General features: G+C 35.5%; 1 pseudogene; it reads right to left on the reverse strand.

Annotated features, from left to right (window-relative positions):
* Positions 1 to 18,610, reverse strand: part of LOC101019029 — a 44,501-nt pseudogene extending 25,891 nt beyond the window's left edge.
* Between the last annotated feature and the right edge of the window lie 863 nt (positions 18,611 to 19,473).

Below are 19,473 nucleotides of genomic sequence, written 5' to 3' on the forward strand. Positions count from 1 at the left end.
CAGTCTCCTATGGAACTATGCATAGAACTAGAAAACAAGTTGATGAGTTATCACTTATTCCCATTAGAATAACAAAAATTAAAGAGGGGATGTCATTGCATGTTTCTGAAGAAGTAGAAAAGATGACAACTCTAGACTGATTAAACTGGTTCAGCCATTCTGGAAAGTCATATTGGAAGTTTTAGAAAAGTTAAAAATGTGTGTTCTGTGACTCAGTGTTTGTACTCTAAAGTTCATACATGGTTCTTCCGTGATGTTTATCATGGTGTTGTAGGTGGGTGCAGAAAGTTGAAGAAACCCTGCCTAAACCTAATGTAATGATGAATACAACGAAATAAATTCTGTTAAAAGCAACAAACTGGAGGTACTTTCAGCAATAATAAACGCCTCAAATTCATAGTGTTGAGTAAGTAGAGCAGGAAACAGAATAAAGCATTCTTTATTTAGCTTAAAATATTTATAGACATATAGATTTTTAAGGGATTCATAAATATTTAAGGGTGTATTTCAAACATCTCGGAGAGGGTGAATGGAATGAAAATGGAGATAAGGGAAGGAGATATAAGTAAAATAAAACAAGAGAATGGATTTTCACAGATTTAGAAGAATAAGCTGTGGACCAAAAATGTGACTAGCTCTATTTTGTATGTGAAGAATAAAGAATCAATCAATTGATCAAGAAAACCAAATAATTTTAGTGAGAATTAAATAGAAAACAAGTACCTATTTTCCCCAAAATTGTACTGTGAATTTAATGGGTTTTTTTTTGTCATAATTCTTTTTGCCTCTAGTTCCACTTCCATATTTTTAATCCATCTTAAAAAGCTGTGAGGGTTAACTGAATAACTAGAAATAACTTACAAAGAAAGTGTAATTAAAATATATTTTAAAAAGCACACTGCATCACTCTGAACATTTTTATGGCAATGTAAATTCTCTTCATTCAAAAAGCATCTTTTAATATTTTAATTAAGATACTGTGTTATGTGAAAGGAACATCTGATTTTAGAAATGCAAATGAAGGTATACTATGAAACAAAGATGCAGAATTAAAAAGGTAATATGTAGTTAAGCAACCAGCTATGAAGAGAAAGAATGCTGAGATGAATCAAGGAAATAACCTGATTTTTGAAATGAAAATTGTACTCTCATTTTTCAAATTTAGCAATTTGACAAGGTTAATGACAGTTTTAATACATTTTTTACTTACAAATGCAATAATTACCTTTGTCTAATAAACTTGATATCGATCAACCAGCACATATTTATTGACAGTAACTAGAAGCAGTTACTGCCCCTGTGTCTGTTCCCTACAGCACTTCCAGCCAGCTGAGTAGGTGAAAACACTGTATTTGGTTACTGTCTCCACTTCCATCTTTCCCCCATTTTCTCTTTTGCTCATTGCTACAAAACAAAAAAGACTTTCATTGCAGCTATATAAAATACAGCTGGATTTTGCAGTGTTCCAATTTTAAACATGAAGGAATTAAGTCTCTAAAAGATTAAATAACTTGGCCAGTGACTGAGATGGGACTGAAATCAGATCTACAGTCAAAGCCCATAATCTCAACAACGAGACCACACTGGCTTGGGACTGTGGGCTTGGGACTTCCTTCTTCCTAGAGGATAATTTTGACCATATCTCTTTTTTTTCCCCTCAAAATTAATGTTTTGTTGTTTCTTTGTTGTTGACAGGAAAATAAATCTAGCTAGAAGAAAAACTTCAAAAGAGCCATAAACCTTTCCTCAATCAGGAGAATAACTGTGAGAACATGATTTTCAGGAGAGAAATCTTATGAAACAGGGAAGATAGAAGAGGAAGAAGCCATAGAAGTAACAAAGCAGGTGAATAGAAAGCTAGGAGTCCCAAGACAGAAAATGTTTCCTGGAATGGGCTCATATTGCCAGCAAGTGTTGGCCCTGCAGTTCCCCATATCTGGAGATCTGTGGCTGTGTTCACTCATCAATGAAAGTTTTCATAACCAACCCTATGTCCACTATCCAGGCCTCATTGACTGAGGAGGACAAGAAATACTAGAACATAATAATTAAAACATACTTTACAAGTTGAAAAGAGATGCCCAAATGAGGGATTAAAGAACTACATATTTAACAAGAGAACTATTTCTCATCCCAAGTTTCAGGTTCAAATTCTGAATTGTTTTCTCTCAGTTCTACTGCTAAAATCCATGGTTAAACTCTATATTACATTTTGGATTAGGCAATAAGAAACAAACAACTGACTTACAAAGGAGCTACTTGTAAATATGATAAAGTATTATGTGCAATATATGGTTTATGATGAAACTGAATAGTGTAGTAAGTTACATCTGCCCTTTAGGGTCATATAGACCTTGTCAAATTACAGAGCCCTGGGAACTCACATTATTTATTTGTGAAATAATAATTACAACATACATCACATAGAATAGTTTGAAGGTTAATTTACATGTTGCAGATAAATAAAGTGCTTTTCACAATACTTGGCCCTTATATAGCAAATGGCCAGTGAGCATTGCTATTAGTAGCAGTAGTAGTAGTGATAATAGCATTGTATTAAGTATATGAAGTAAGGGAAAGAAATCACACAGCGTATTTTCTGATTCAAAGGTCTTTCACCAATAGTAAGAGATATGTGTTAAAAAAAATTGAATTAATTCACATGCCATTGTCGTTGAAGTCTTTAGAACAAAGGAGTTCCTCAAGTGAGAAAGGCCAGAAAGAAGACTGAGTACATCTTGGGTATTGCTTTGAAAGGAGGGGACCGAAACAGAAAATAGTTTTACAAAGAAGGTTTTAAGCAGAGGTAAAAAACAACAAACCACGGCTAGATGAAACGGACTGAGAAATAAAAAAGCACCAATGGTTTTTAAAGCAGCGGGTAATTTCATTTGTAATTAACCTGTATAGAATATTTTTGTAAGTGGGACACAAGTTAGGAATTTAAAAATATTAGGTTTTAGGAATAGTTTAGACTATGAAACTAAATAATAAAAAGGAACTATCTTTGCCATGTACACAGCTGGATAAACATGCAGGGTAAACTCTGAAAGAAGATAATTTAGTATGTATATTAGTCAGGGTTCTCTATAGGGACAGAATTAATAGGATAGATGTATATATAAAGGGGAGTTTATTAATGAGTATTGACTCACATGATCACAAAGTGAAGTCCCACAAGAGGCTTTCTGCAAGCTGAGGAGCAAGGAAGCCAGTCCAAGTGCCAAAATCTCAAAAGTGGGAAAGCCAGCAGTGCAGCCTTTTGTCTGTGGGCAAGGTCTGAGAGCCCCTGGCAAACACCTGGGGTAAGTCCAAGAGTCCAAAAGCTGAAGAGCTTGGAGTCCAATGTTCGAGGGCAGGAAGCATCCAGTACGGGAGAAAGATGAAGGCTGGAAGACTTAGCCAGTCTAGTTTTTCCACGTTCCTCTGCCGGCTTTTACCCTAGCTTCACTGGCAGATGATTAATTCGTGTCCACCCAGATTGAAGGTGGGTCGCCTCTTCCAGTCCACTGACTCAAGTGTTAATCTCCTTTAGCAACAACCTCACAGACACACCAGGATCAATACTTTGCATTCCTCCATTCAACCAAGTTGACACTCAGTATTAACCATCACAGTATGGTTTATTGAATATTAACTTTCCTTAGAAGTTAATTCATTACAATAGAATTTGTGGTAATACAAACTGAAAACAATCAACGTTTCACGATAGAGAAATGAACAGATGCATTAAAGTATATCTAACATCAACCTATTATGAAGCCATTCGTGTAATTTTGTTATAATTAATGGCATGGGGACATTTCCAGTAACAATATAACATAAAAATGCAAGATTCAAATGCTTGTGCGTGTGTGTGTGTGTATGTGTATACACATCCCATACTGTCCAGCACATTATATGTTGAAATGCAAGATTCAATGCATGCATATACGATCGCGCACATGCAAGTAAAAAGAGTGGCAAAAAATACATTAAAATGTTATCAACGTGTTTCAAGATTATGTTGTTTTGTTCTATGCATTTGTAAACATTTTCCAAGTTTCTAAATCCGTGCCTCACTTGTATAATATTTAAAAAAAGAGTATTTAAAAAATAATTAAATTCTACATATACAGCATGACGCCACTGGAAATGGCTACATGGAAATTATGAGCCAAGAGCAGTGGCTCATGCCTGTAATACCAACACTCTGGGAGGCCAAGGCAGAATTGCCCTCTTGGAGTTTGAGGCTGCAGTAAGCTATTCTCAAGCCACTGAACTCCAGCCTGGGTGACAGAAAAAGAGATTCTATCTCAAAGAAAAAAGAAATTATGTTCTTCAAATTTCTGCTACTGTGACTAACATTGAATAATATTGGGGAAAAACAGTTCTTTACAGGCAATATGACCAATAGCTTAAAAATCCCCTGTAGTAAGCAACGCTAAATGAACTACATAGTCAGTACAAGGGTAGCTTTTAAAAAGCAAAGATGTAGGGTGATTCCCTGAAAAGCAGGTCCCACATGTAAATGGGGTGTTTAGCCTCACCACCGGTGTGAATGTAGTATAGATAAAAGTTGCTTCCGGCTGGGTGCAGTGGCTCGCACATGTAATCCCAGCACTTTGGGAGGCTGAGGTGGGTGGATCACCTGAGGTCAGGAGTTCGAGACCAGCCTGGCCAACATGGTGAAACCCCATCTCTATTAAAAATACAAAAAATCATCAGGCATGGTGGCAGATGCCTGTAATCCCAGCTACTTGAGAGGCTGAGGCAGGAGATCACTTGAACCTGGGAGGTGGAGGTTGCGGTGAGCCGAGATTGTGCCACTGCCCTTCATCCAGTGCAACAAGAGGGAAACTGCATCTCAAAAAAAAGAAAAAAGAAAAAAAAGTTGCTTCCTGTTACTCAGCATAACTGTCCATGTGCTTACCACTCATGCATGACAATTAGCAAAGCCCTTTATATGATGGAGGTGCAGAGATGTATATTCTATTGAAACCATCACTACAATATTCCCAAAGTAACATTTTGTAACTCAATCCTATTAATTTTTACTTCAATTATTTAGCTTTATGTGTATCTTCCACATTGAAAGGGAAAATAAATTACTCTGGGCCCGAATTTTATCACAATAAGAACAATTAAATATCTTATAAGCTCAGTCTTCTCTAGTGAGTTATAAACAAGTTCCTCTTTCTGAGAAGAAAATTAAATTCTTATTGCATCTGGAAACTCTTGCTAAAATATTTTATTGCTGCTGTTAGGAGGTTTAGAATAATGAAGGCAGTGGTAAAGTAAATATACTATCTCCATTTACTGTCTCTTTAATTGTTGAATTGTCCACTTTAGCACTAGTTTCATAGTGTATTTAATGTCAATTAATGAAACAGAAGCTGGGGATAGTGTGTGCTATTGGAACCCCACATCCCAAAAAGCAACTACAAAAATATGAGATCATCTCAAATAAACCACACTTATTTTTAATTTCATAGCAGACATGCTTACAAGATTCAGCAAATGTTCAACTCTAGCTATCATGGGAGAAGCAGTAGAAGTTGGTTTAGACTGGGTAATAAAGGGAAATAGAAAACAGCAAATGTAGAGAATACTTAGCTAAAGAATTATTGGGCATATGAATTGCATATCTCCCTGTTTTTTTCCTATTAATTGAAATTTTACTGAATTTGAAGACAAATTAGAATGCCTCATTCAATTTCACTGAAAATATACCATTTTCAATACCAATAGTCATTCAAAGTAATTAGTTCAAATTGTGTGTAACATCCACTTTGTGGAAGGCACTTACACTAAGGCTGTTAATGGCAGGAGCTTCTGATCCAATAGTCTAGGTCTTCAGTGAAAAGAACCTGCAGTATTTTTAGCAGTCACTTTATCCTATTAGAAGGCATTAACGTCTTTCCCAGTTTAGGGGAAAAATGTTTTCTGATAAATCAAAGCAAAATAATATTAATAGTTATTTGTGAGCATTTGTGTTCCCTGGTAGTGATGTGGCCCTAAGTAATTATTCAATTGCATCACCATTGGAAGAAAAATATTTGATAGACAGATAGGTAAGCAGCTAGGCAGATAGATAGGTAAGTAGATAGATAGATAGATAGATAGATAGATAGATAGATAGATAGATATTTCCCTTTTTGCTGGAAACTAAATTATAAATCCATACAGCCTAAGTAGAATCATTGATAAAATTTAGCAAGTATTTAATGTTTATCTTTTTCATGAGAGTTACAGCCTGGAATAGAAAGATGAGTAACTCACCATCCTTGGCATCAGAGCACTCAATTTTATATCTGGTGGGGGAAAATGAGGGAATAAACATAAAATTGATTACATTTTTGAAAAGATTAATCATGGGTGACATGATTCCTGTTACTCAGTATACCTGTCCACACACTTCCCATTCACACATGACAATCAGCAAAGCCCTTTATATGATGGAGGTGCAGAGATGAATATTCTATTGAATCTATTAACATATTTCAGGGAAAAATTTTACAAAGAAATTAACATGATCAAGAGACTATACATATATATATACAGTTATGAAACTATAAAAAGTTATAATGGAGTTAATGGCATTTGAAGTGGACCCCAAAAGAAGTAGAGTAGCAGAGAGGTTACACCCTAAAAACACTAATCAGAAGTGGGCTACTGTTGACAAATTAAGAGACAGGAGAAATAAACCTGAGAATTACATTTGGAAGGACTTTTCAAAGAAAGAATTAAGAGACTCTGCATTAGAGGAAATGGTATACATATGGAAATATGAGAACAAAATATTGATATAGAAATAGAATTTGCATTGTTAAATATAAAAAGTAAAGGAGGGATAAGAGTCAAGTTCAAAAAATCTAAATCTATATGAAGAAATAAAAAAGTCTAGAGGAAATGAATGTTTTGGGAAATATTGAGGTATGAAAACGAATTGGTTTGTTTTTTCACCTGCCAAGTTTCAGTTCCTTGCAGATATCCAACGCTCAGTGTCAGGGAGACTGAAATGCTGGTCTAGAGATAAACTTTCAGGATTCATTCATACTTAAAGCATGAAAATAGATGAAATTTTTGAGAAAGAAAGTACCACAGAAAGGGTAGGTTTAAAGAGAGAAGAAAGGTCTTTGAAAAGTAAACCTAAGGAACAATATCTGTTAAAGGATATTAAACTATGATAATGTAAATCAATGTGATTCCCATTTCTGCTGTCCAGCAGTTACCAATAAAATTGTAATTTTATTGATATTCAACTCAGTGTGAGACAATTCAATGAGGTTTACAGTTTTATTGAGAATTTCATAGCCTGTGGAATGTCCCTCATGTGATGAAAAGTATTGGAATACAATTTTGTGTTACTGATGGGGGGCAGCTTTTATTTTCTTCTAACTAGATAGCAACAAATAAATGCTAGCACTTATGTAGCATATTATGAAAACATAAAAACTTGAGAGTATCAAGCAAATTTTTGTACATCAGGCAAATTCTTATCCAAATGACAGTAATTTTTTATTGATCTGATAAGCTATTCTTCGTTCTTGTTTTCTTAGGATAGGTCTGATTTTGTTTCCTGTATCATAGCCTAAGCAAAGTGGAACTGGGTAATTGTATTCCTTTCATGAACAAAAGAATTGTCAAAGTTCATCATCTTGTCTCATCAACGAAGTTAAAACACTAATATATGAATAATAGTGGTAATAAATAATAACAACAACAACAATAATAATATAAGCCAGAATGCCTTCAAACACACTAGTTTGGATACAAACAGACTGCAGTGGCAGTAAAATTCTTCCTTGAATTTTCCTCTCAAGTAAGTTGTGTGTGTACGTTCTAAAGCCAGTTCTCTCACCGTAGGATCTACTAGTTTTTTCCTCCCTCCATCTATCATATTAAGTCATCGCATCTCAACAATGGGGATCACCTACTGTTATCTATGGTTGCTGAACCATAAGTCTCCCCTGCTTTTATTTCACTTGCAGACTGTTCCTGCTTCATTCTCAGGCTGCTGGCTTTTAGGAGCGTCCGAAAAGTGGGAAGAAAGAACCCCCATTCCCAGTGTGACACACACTTATTATTTCAGCAACAAAATAATACAGCCTGTATTTTATTTTTTTAATGGCACTTCTAAATTTACACAATTGAGACTACAGTCCTCTCTCCCTAATACTCAGCCTTATGGGAGCTAGGCAGGATGTTAATTTGGGTGTCACATTTTCAAAGCAAATTTCCACATCCTGTACCCTGTCTCACAGTAACACATCATCTCCAATGCATGCCTCTCTTCACTCATAAGGAATTTCTTTTTCTCTTTATTAAAGTGCTCTTTAATGGCTCATGGGGGGAAAGAAAAATTCCTGTAAGGCCAACTTACTAGGCCTTTAAATTAAGGGTAAAAACCTCAGGGTGAATAAAGCTTAATGTTAAAAGCTGAGGAAAAGAAAACTTGTTTACATCATCATCATCACTGTCACCATTCTTACTGTCATTATTGACAACTGTGGCAAAATGGATGAAGGTTTTCAGCTCTTCACTCCCCCCACCCACTCACTGTAATAAGATTACATCCAAACCTTTTGTCTCATGACTCATGGAGGGCCTTCCAGTAGAGTAGGTGGAATATTCATTCTAATGTAGATAACTTGCTTTGGTTGATGGGATGTTATTTAATGTGATGAAGATAGAGGCAATGAATACACTTGAATAATCTGTCTTGGCTGCTTGTGTCTTTGCCATCTGTAATGAGAAGAATATGTTGGGTAGAGCCATTGGTTCTGGAATGAGAAGAAACACTGAGTTTTAACTTGCAGCCTGGATCTAAGCCTAGCTAACTCCATCTGAGCTCAGCATTGCCAGAGCTGGCCTGTAAAACTGCATGAGCAAGAAATAGTGTGGTAAGACACTGAGATTTTAGAATTGTTTATAATGCAGCAACACTATAGAGAAAAGTATACTTTAAAAAACAACAAACAATTGAACACTGCTGTCTAGCTTTTCAAACCCAGACCATAGGTCTTAGATCAATAAGTAAGCAAAAAATACAAAGAAAAATTATAAAATACATATCACAGAATGAAAAACCTTTCTGCTTCATTACAATGAATTGAGTTGAAAGGCTGGAGTTGTGACTGGGATACTTCTAGAAAGAGAAGATAGAGAAAGTCCTTTCCCTTTCCATCACACCCCCACCCACCCCCCAAAAAACTAATTAATTTGTGTGCACATTTTGTTGGTTTGCCTGGAGACTGAAGGTAGACATCACATGGATGATCCTCAGAGAGCACAGGAGAATGTAAAGTATGAAATAGATGTGCCACACCCCACACAGTGTATGGGGAATCTGGAGCCAGGCTAACCAGGTTTATATATTAGCTCTTCTGCTTATTAGCATGTGTGATCTAGCAATGCTGCTTTAGACCTCAGGGAGAGAGAATTACAGAAATGTAGGGGAAAAACCATTCTCCTCACTTCTATCTCTGATCACAGAATAACTTTGGCATCGTGAAAGGATTAGGTGACCACCACAGGAGGATGTCACTGCCCTGTGGAGGCACATATTCAAATGAAGGGTGCAAAAGGCAGAGGACAAATAGATCTCCTTGACCTAGAGCAAAACAGCACAGGGTGATATGTCCTTGAGCACATGGGAGACCACCTGCTTTACAGTCTCAGAATTAACAGAGTTTTTAGGTAAAGGGCAGGTGCTGCTACCGAGTAAGTAGAATCTCAGAACTTGTGAAATTCATGAATTGATATTAATGTGGTGAAGCCTTGAAAAGATGTGGTACACTATATTTATCCTTGAATAAATTTAATTCATTTCAGCAAATATTTATCAAGCATTTACTATGTGTGAAGTGTTATTTATGAATAAGAATGAAAGTAGCAGGCCTAAAGCAGTATAAATTATTAGTTTAAGCTTTTTAAAATAAATTTCAGATGACTTGAGATTGGAAAGCATATTTATTTCTTATTTCTTCATTCTTGGTTTCAGTCTTGATTGACAGAGCCCTGGATTAGAGGCACATGAGAGACTCATGTTGTGGTGATGTTCAGTCTTAATTGGTTATCCAAACACTAGTCACCTATTGGTTCCTCCTGTACAACCTCAATTTTCTTGACTGGAAAATGAAACAATTATCCTAAACTACCCTTCAATTATTATTTTCTCTTGATTTAAAATTTCATAGTCGAACTCTAGGATCTCAATTCCTTAGCTTTATGCTTGTATTTCAAATACCATTGGAATTTTAAAATGTCATAAGGCCAGTGTAAAGAATGCAAAATGGTAGTTTTGAAAAGTAGGCAGACTGAGATTTATCAGTGATAGTAATCCAAATGTTAATGCATTTATAAAAATTGTCACGTTGGATTATCATAATTCTACAAAGGATTAATGGAGGGAAGAGTCTCAAATAAATTAGCAAGTATATCACTTGCACCTTTGCATTGTGTTACATGTACCTAAGGATCAAGGTGATAGCCAAGAAATGTACTCAGTGAAGACTTAAGTTTGAGTTTTCACTATAAAATGAAACAGCCATTAAAGCAGGTCTCAAATTTGATTTTCTTGATTTTGTTAGAGACTTTTTGTTTTCCAGACAGCACAGCAGACATTGGAATGGAAACAAAACAAAACAAAACAAAAAAACAAAAAACAACAAAAAATCTTAAACAACAACAACAACAAAAACAAACAAACAAACAAAAAAACCTAAAACTTAAAAACACTCCTTTAGCATACCTTGAATGTGACTAAGGCAAAGTAGGACTTATCAGCAATGTATAGGTAGCCTGAAACTAATGCCACCAGAAGGTGTTTAACCATATGAAAGCTCTAGTTGGTCCAGCTGGTCGGAGCACCTTGGGTTATTGTTAACCTCATTTAACAAAGTCTCCCCCAACAACCACTGTTGGCTAGTTGATTTTTTTGTTTGTTTGTTTGTTTGTTTTTAAAGCTCTATATTATGGTCAGAATAAAAGCATCATTACTTACATGAACTAAACCTGTGACATTTTTACTTGATCTACCCAGGTCCTGAATCAGAATTATTGTTTTTGTATTACTACCAAGAGATACTACTGAAAACAAAAATTCCCCCCATAATCCCATTATTACTAAAACTGTCAGCTGTTGTAAATATAATGAAAATAATTAAATAATATTCAAAGTAAAACATCATCTATTCTAAGCTTAACATATTGAACAGAATACGTCAGAATAAAAGAATCACTGTTATATAATCAGCTTTTCCTTCTGGAAACAATGTGGCCTTTTAAAAGTAAGCCATCTCTAATCTACATATAGGCAATGATTTAAAATTTTAAGTTTTACTTAGACAAAGATGTTAATTGTACCTGATTTTAATTATATTGGGAGTCGCTTAGACATGTATTCTCTGTGAAGAGAATAAATCAATAATTTGGGAAATATTTTCCTTTCCGTAGTTTCTATCATATAAGTGGAGGATCCCAGTAAGTTTGGAGGGCCAAAAGTATCTTCTCATGTTCCCTGTAATTCAATCTTATTTTCTTTCTCATCATTTGTTCGGTTTCTGGAGGGTTGTTTTTTTTTTCTTTTAGCCTTGTTGATTGACAATATATTTCCTTTTAATTTCTTGATACTTCTGTGGCATTGCAGGAAAAAGGTTGTGTGTGTGTGTATGTGTGTGTGTCTGTTTCCCAGTAATAATATTCATAATATTTGGCATAAGTGTCCTAAAGGACACATACTTTATAGCAAGCCAAAGTTGTTTTTATTTTTACAGAAAACGTTCAAACAAAACTGGACAAAATTCACAATCTCACATGTTCCTTGTCAGTTGAAGGACCAATATGTTTCCCTGAGGCATTTTTACTCCATTGTTTCAGGTTAGGGCTAAATTCCAATGGCATATTTCATACTGTGTGAAAGATACCAGTCTCATAACATCTATATGATTTTGATTAACATTGTTAAGAAAAAATGACTAAGGACTTTTACAGAGTAAATATTTAATAACCTTTTAAAGAGATGACTAAAGGTGCCATGCTATAAATACAGAAAGAGCCACTCTAAATATTACATTTTATTTACTTACAATGCACAGACTAGAAGAACCAATACCAAAAATGTGTAGGTTTGCCGAAAGTATTTCACTTCTTCATTTCTTATGGATGTTTTTGGATAAAGTACTAAGAGAATAAAAACACATCTCAAGCCAGTCTCCATTTAAGGATAAAACTATTTCAAAAAAGGTGATTGGAAACAAGACATAAAATCTCTAAAAGCATTTATCAACATTGAGGCTAGAAAATATAGAGAAGGGGATTTTTATAGTTGGTAGTTGGTACCCTCATGAGTCCTACCCCCACTACCCGTAAGAATGAGGGATGAGGGTTGCTTCATTATTTGCCCTTTGGAGAACTTAAATTTTGTTCCTTGCAGTTTGGAGATGCAGTAGCCTGGCTTCTGACTTTTGCCTGAAAAGCTGATATGGCAAAGGTGATTTCTCGCTTTGAAGCTGCACAAAAAATGTTGCAGTTGTGGGGCAGCAGAGTCCACAAGGGCAAAGAGTATATAAATGTTTTCCATGCACCAGACTGTAGAGCCAGGGTCATCTTACATCCTGTTTGAGATGGCTTCCTTGAAAGGGAAACAAAAACAAAAACCTGAAGAAAAAATAAAGAAGTCGAGGAATGTACAAGATGAGAAAAACAGTGACTGTCCTGAAGAGATATTCGTTTGCTCTGTCCAGGGAACTGCAGCAGAGAAAACCTCAGGGATATGGTGAGAAAGAACTGTTCCTCCTGGGTCATCACACTAGCATCGATGAATTCAGACTTTTTGCACCCTCCCCTTATCCATTCTTTTGCCCCATACTTCACATTTAGAGGAGGTCAGAAAATACGCATGAGGGGATATCTAAAAAAGTAGAGGGGATAAATGAAGGAGGAAAATATAAACTGGAGATCACATTTGAAATTTTTATTCTACATAGGACTGGACGTTTTAAATTGTGAATTGTGACTCAAATTCAAAGTACTAGAGGACTTTTACCATCTTAAGAATGATGATAAAAGTCATGGAATCTGTGTGAGTTTTCATCCAAAAACAAGGGACTAAAATAACTCCACATAGTGTACTTTAAGTACAAAAGGAAATAGAAATAAAATTGCTTGTGATTGCCCCTACAAATACAACCAGTTCAATTACATTGAGAATTCAAGGGCTGATGCACTTATTAGTAACAAATAAGTCAAAATTAAAAGCAGAATTGGTAGTGACTTATCAGGTAACAAAGAACTAAATAGGAAGTTTTATCTACAATTACTTGAAGGGTTTTTTTTTTTCCCCCTTTTTCCAATTCATTTTTCTTTCTCTTCATAGTTTATTTCTGTCTTAGAAGAGGAATATTCTGCTTTATGTCAATCAGGAATACATTTCAGAGAATCAGATGTTCTGTGCCAAAATGTTAACTGGGTACCTATTCCCTAATATGGAAAAATAACTATGATACATTACATGTCAATTCCAAATTCCAAAAGTTGATTTATCATAAAATTGATGAAACTTAACCTTCAAAGTCCTTCACTTGCATGAACCCCTTCCAAGATCCTGGGAAGAAACTAGCAATGCATATTTGTAATGTTCATAGATGTAAGATAATTTTATATTATTTTAGTTAAAGGAGATCCCCCAAATATTACAAGTTGCAGCTCCTACAAAACCTAGACCCATTCTAACAGAACTATCAACTTATTTCCTAAATGTAAATAAAATATGGAAAACCCCTATATAGAAGGATGCTTAGATGTGAATTGATAAAACATTGTTTCGTAATTGTCAAATAATTCATATTATTAGTGCAACAGTTGTTTTTGTGTACAGAAATATGTATTCTACTATTTTTATTCTACTATTTTTTTCATTTACTTGTTTTCTTATTCATAGTTTCCTTAATACTTTCTTTAAAAAAAAAAAAAACACTTTTACTTCATGTTCGGTGGTACATATGCAGCTTTGCCTTATAGGTAAACTGCATGTCTCAGGGGTGTGGTGTACAGATTATTTCATCACCCAGGTAATACGCATAGAGCTCAATAGGTAGTTTTTTGATATTCTCCCTCCTCCCATCTTTCACCCTCAAGTAGACCCTAGTGTCTGTTTTTCCCTTCTTTGTGTCCCTGTGTTATTGTTTATGTACCACTCATAAGTGAGAAGATGTGGTATTTGTTTTTCTTTTCCTGAATTAGTTTGCTTAGGATGACGGCATCCAGCTCCATCCATGTTCCTGGAAAAGACATAATCTTATTCTTTTTATGGTCGCATACTATTCCATGGTGTATATGTGCCACATTTTCCTTATCCAATCTCCTGCTGACGGGCATTTAGGTTGATTGCATGTGTGAATAGTGCTGCGATGAACATATGTGTGCATGTGTCTTTATGATAGAATGATTTATATTTATATTTATACTCAATAATGAAATTGCTGGGTCAAATAGTAATTCTGCTTTAAGTGCTTTGCAGAATCTTCACACTACTTTCTATGATGGCTGAACTAATTACATTCCCACCAGCAGTGTATAAGCATTCCCTTTCCTTTGCAACCTCGCCAGCATCTGCTCTTTGACAAAGTCAGCAAAAACACACAATGTAGAAAGGACTCCCTATTCAACAAATGGTCCTGGGATAACTGGCAAGCCATATACAGACGATTGAAATTGAACCCCTACATTTAACCATATACAAAAATCAACAAAAGATGCATTAATTATCTGAATATAAAACATGAAACTATTAAAACCCTAGAAGATAACCCAGAAAATACCATTCTACACATAAGACCTGGCTAAGATTTCATGGCAACAATGCCAAAGGCAATTGCAACAAAAAAGAAAATGGACAATTGGTACCTAATAAACTATGAAGATTCTGCACAGCCAAAGAAACTACCAGCAAAGTAAACAGCCTACAGAATGGGAGAAAATATTCGCAAACTATTCATCCAACAAAGGTCTAATATCCAGAGTCTATAAGGAACTTAAACAAATTTACAAGCACAAAACAACCCCATTAAAAAGTGGGCAAAGGACATGAACAGACATTTTTCAAAAGAAGACACACATGTGGCCAGCAAGCAAGAAAAAATGCTCACATTACCAATCATTAGAGAAATGGAAATCAAAACCACAATGAGGTACCATCTCATGCAGTCAGAATGGCTATTATTATTATTATTTTCTGAGATGGAGTCTTGCTCTATTGCCCAGGCTGGAGTGCAGTGGCTTGATCTCGGCTCACTGCAACCTCCGCCTCCCAGGTTCAAGAGATTCTCCTGTCTCAGCCTCCCAAGCAGGTGAGATTAAAAGCACACACCACCCATTGCCCAGCTTATTTTTGTACTTTTAGTAGAGATGGGGTTTTGCCATGTTGCCCAGGATGGTCTTGAACTCCTGACCTCAAGTGAGCCACCTGCGTCGGCTTCCCAAAGTGCTGGGATTATAGTCGGGAGCCACCACGCCTGGCCAGCTATTATTAAAAAGTCAAAATAATACTTTCGTGATTTGAGGGGGGTGTTTATTGTATAATACGTGGTTAAACTTTGAAAGGCATTTTGGAAACACCTCAGGACAAGTGTGCCAGGCATGGAATAGCTCACAGTGAGTATGATACTGCGATGGCTCTTAGAGCCAGAAATATCCCCAGTACATGTCTCCTTTGTTGATGCATGTTGCTTTTTTCAAAATATCTACATGTGATTGTCATGTCTTACTAATTATAATTAAAATGTAACTTGTGTACTTACTGTACACTGTTTTCTCAGAAATGATTGTATTTTGACCTGGCACAGTGACTAATGCCTGTAATCCCAATACTTTGGGAGGCCCAAGCAGGAGGGTTGTCTGAAGCTAGGACTTCAAGACCAGCATGAACAACAATGTGAGACCCCATCTTTACTAAAAATATTTAAAATTAGCTGGGTATGGTGGTGCAGGCCCATAGTCCCAACTACTCAGGAGGCTGAGGCAGGAGGATCGCTTGAGCCCAAGAGTTCAAGGCTGCAGTGAGCTATGATCACACTACTGCACTCCAGCCTGGGTGACTCTGCCTTAAAAAAAAAAAAAAAAAAAAATTGTATTTTGTTTTCCAAACGCAAATATAAAATTTCCAATGTAAACATCAGCTGTAAGTGTACTAACAGTTAATGCATTATATAAAGTTTAAGAACCAAAAAGCACTCTATTGGGAACAGTGTAACAGAGATATAGATGTTGGGAGAATTTACCTTACTTTTCAAAATTGCCTTTGCAGTTGAACCTCTATGGCATCACTAAATAACAATAGTGACAACAATAAAAATAACAACAGTAATAGCCAATGTTTATTATTTCTTAAGGCTTACCTAAACCTTCTCAAGCATGATTTCATTGAATCTTTTAAGCAATCCAATAAAATAAGTATCATTATATCCATTTTAGAGATGAAAGAACTAAGAGGTTCAGTAATTTATTCAAGGTGACACAGCTCATATGTGACACAGCCAGAAGTCCACTGCACTTAGTTCAATTTTTCAACAACTATTTAGAGAGCATCTCCTCAACACAAGACATGACAGTTTGTTTTGCTTAAATTTTATATCACACAACATTCACTACAGAGATTTACTTCTACTTCTCTGTATTACAAAATTTGCACATAAGTTTCGTGTCAGAAATTTTTTCTTTGTAAATAATAGGCTGATGGCATCCACCCTGTATTTCCGATGGTAGCAAAAACCACCACAAACCTTCTGGAGAACAGTATGAGAATATCTGGTGAAATTAAGCATGTGAACACCACATGATGCAATACTCACGCTCTTGGCTATACATAATGGGAACTATGTATCACTCAGAATAAATGAACTAGTTATACACACAACTATATGAATACATCAAAACTTCGTGTTGAGTAAAGCAATGAAGAAAGAAAAGATTACAGCACAATATCACATATATAATTACACATAAAACTGGAAGAAAATAGTAACTTCAGAAACACTGGACATTTTTCAAGAATATGCACAAATTCAAAGAACTTAAACTGATCTCATTATATGGTTACAAAAGAAGGGATGGGAAATAGGTACTGGGATATAATAAGGAAGAAATTCTACATGATGTGGTGATGACAATGTTTCACGAGTTAAGAAATATTAATAATTCAGATGATTGACCTGAGTTCCTGGGAATTTTGATTCAATGTTATGATCCAGAAAGTCCGTGCCTGAGATCAAACACCACTCAAGAGTTGGAATACAAAGCAAAATAAATTCAGCATTGCATCCTCAGAGCAATCAATCACCAAAGACAGTCCCCTCCAGTCAGTAGTCATCACTGAACTCACTTTATCAGGTTATTTATTCAAGTAAGAACATTTAATTAAATTCTCACTAGAATAGCTAGAAGTCATAAAAAACAAACGTATACTCATAACAAACCAGTGTACTGAAGTATAGCTTGCCTATCCTGATAATTTAGTTAAAATAGAATTTCTCACTGTGGCTTGTTATAAAGCAGGATTTCTCAAGAGGTCTCCTGAAGTATTAATATCTAATAAACAATGTGTGATTCTCTTCCTCAATATTTCTCTTTTTCTGTCTCTTTGTTTCTGTCTCTCTCTATATATACCAATTTTAATTAAAATATGAATATTCTTTAAAAATAATTATTTGATTTTCTTCCATTAATAATTAATGATAGAGAATGTTTACAACTGCCACATGCCAGATGTTGCTGTGTGCCCTATTAAGGAGTTTAAGTGAGATGTTTAATTCTCAATTTACTCAGGTTGATACTATTTTCATCACCAGATATCACACACCAACACAGACGTCCCTGGTAGGTGATACATGGCATATTTAAAAAATTTACATTGTAGAAGCTGATAATATAGTTATATGAACCAAGTGCTGAAATCATCTCATATTGATGATTCAAAACATTTTTTTCAGTATATGGCTTCTTTGTTAATTTTTCTTCTCTTGTATTGACCAGGTCTGTCTCCTTTATATACCTGTATTGCCCAGTACAATACCACCAACATCGTATCCACCTCTACACTGCATTGTATTTTTCTGTTTATGCCTGTCTTTACCATTAGACTGTGAGGTTCTCCGAGATGGAAACTATCTCTTGAATATCTTAATCATGAAGAAAAATAATGTAGTAAGCACCTGTCTACTATATTTGTTAAAAGTAGAAAGGGGGATACAATTGATATCTTCAAGATACATTCTCATCTAGAATGTATCTGAATAAGTAGCTAGTGCATCATCTAGGTGAAATAGACCTTAACTTTATCTTCATTCACCTGAGGATATGTGAATGCACAAAACCTCATATATTTATAGAAGTCTGTTAGAAAAACACATTTCAGTAGCAGCATTTTGGTTCAAATTGGTTTCTTTATGCAATTATCAGGGGCCAGCAGTCTCATCATAGCTGAGTATTAGCGCTTGGTGAGCTCGCATGCTCTCACTCTTGGAAAGGGAATACTTTTCAGGTATGAAAACCCTATTTCCAAAAGCCCAAGTGGATTGGTTGTGTGAAAGAGATAACCCTGCAGCTGCTTAGTCGGTGGTAATGCAGCCATCATTCCTCTCAAAATGCAAGGTATAATAAAAAGCTGCAAATGTACAGTGTAATATTCAGCCAAGGCTTCATGAAACACAATTCCTACTGCATTAATATCCAAACCCAGTTTTCTTCTGGGAACTTGGTGCTATGAAGAGTGCCAATTCATTTCCTATTAAGAAAGGCATCATGGATACAGCCAGACAATAGCTTGTTTCAGTCTCCTTCAGGACTAGCAATTACCTGTATCCTTGAAAAATAGAAGGAACGGCATGTGGAGGGTCAGCAAGAGCGGACAGCTGGTCAATCCTCTGGGCTGGAACTACATAAAGGCTCAGCACTGCTGTTTAAATGTGGAGTGTCATTAAATTGGCATTTAATTGAACACTATAAACAATGTCACTAGTACAACCATGTTGTTAACGATTAACCCTAAAGTAATAAGATGCTGTCTTCTGTCTTCCGGTGACTTCTTAAATGTCACTTATCCAAGGGCTGTCCAGGGGGAACTAAAGAAGATACCAATGCTACAAAGGAAAAACATCTACCTGTATAAAATTACAACCTTACTTCTTGCTTGTCTCACTTGTAACTGCATTTGTACAGAGTCTACATAAATTCACTTTTGACAACTTGCTAAATCAGTAATTAAAATACAAACAAAATTCAAAGATATTTGAAATTCTACAATTATTTGCTTTGAATTTGATTTCTCTTTGATACAAATACATTGATAATTTGAGATACCCGTTAAATTTTTAAGTAACCTTGAATGGCAGCTACAGACTTTGGCCTATTTCTGCCTGCAATGCCTACTCCTTAATCACTCACAATCCTTTCTATAGCTGCTAACCCTGAGGTTACATATGTGTTTCCCAAAAT

This window comes from Papio anubis, chromosome 3 (genome assembly GCF_008728515.1).
Source record: "Papio anubis isolate 15944 chromosome 3, Panubis1.0, whole genome shotgun sequence".
Taxonomy (NCBI): Eukaryota; Metazoa; Chordata; class Mammalia; order Primates; family Cercopithecidae; genus Papio; species Papio anubis.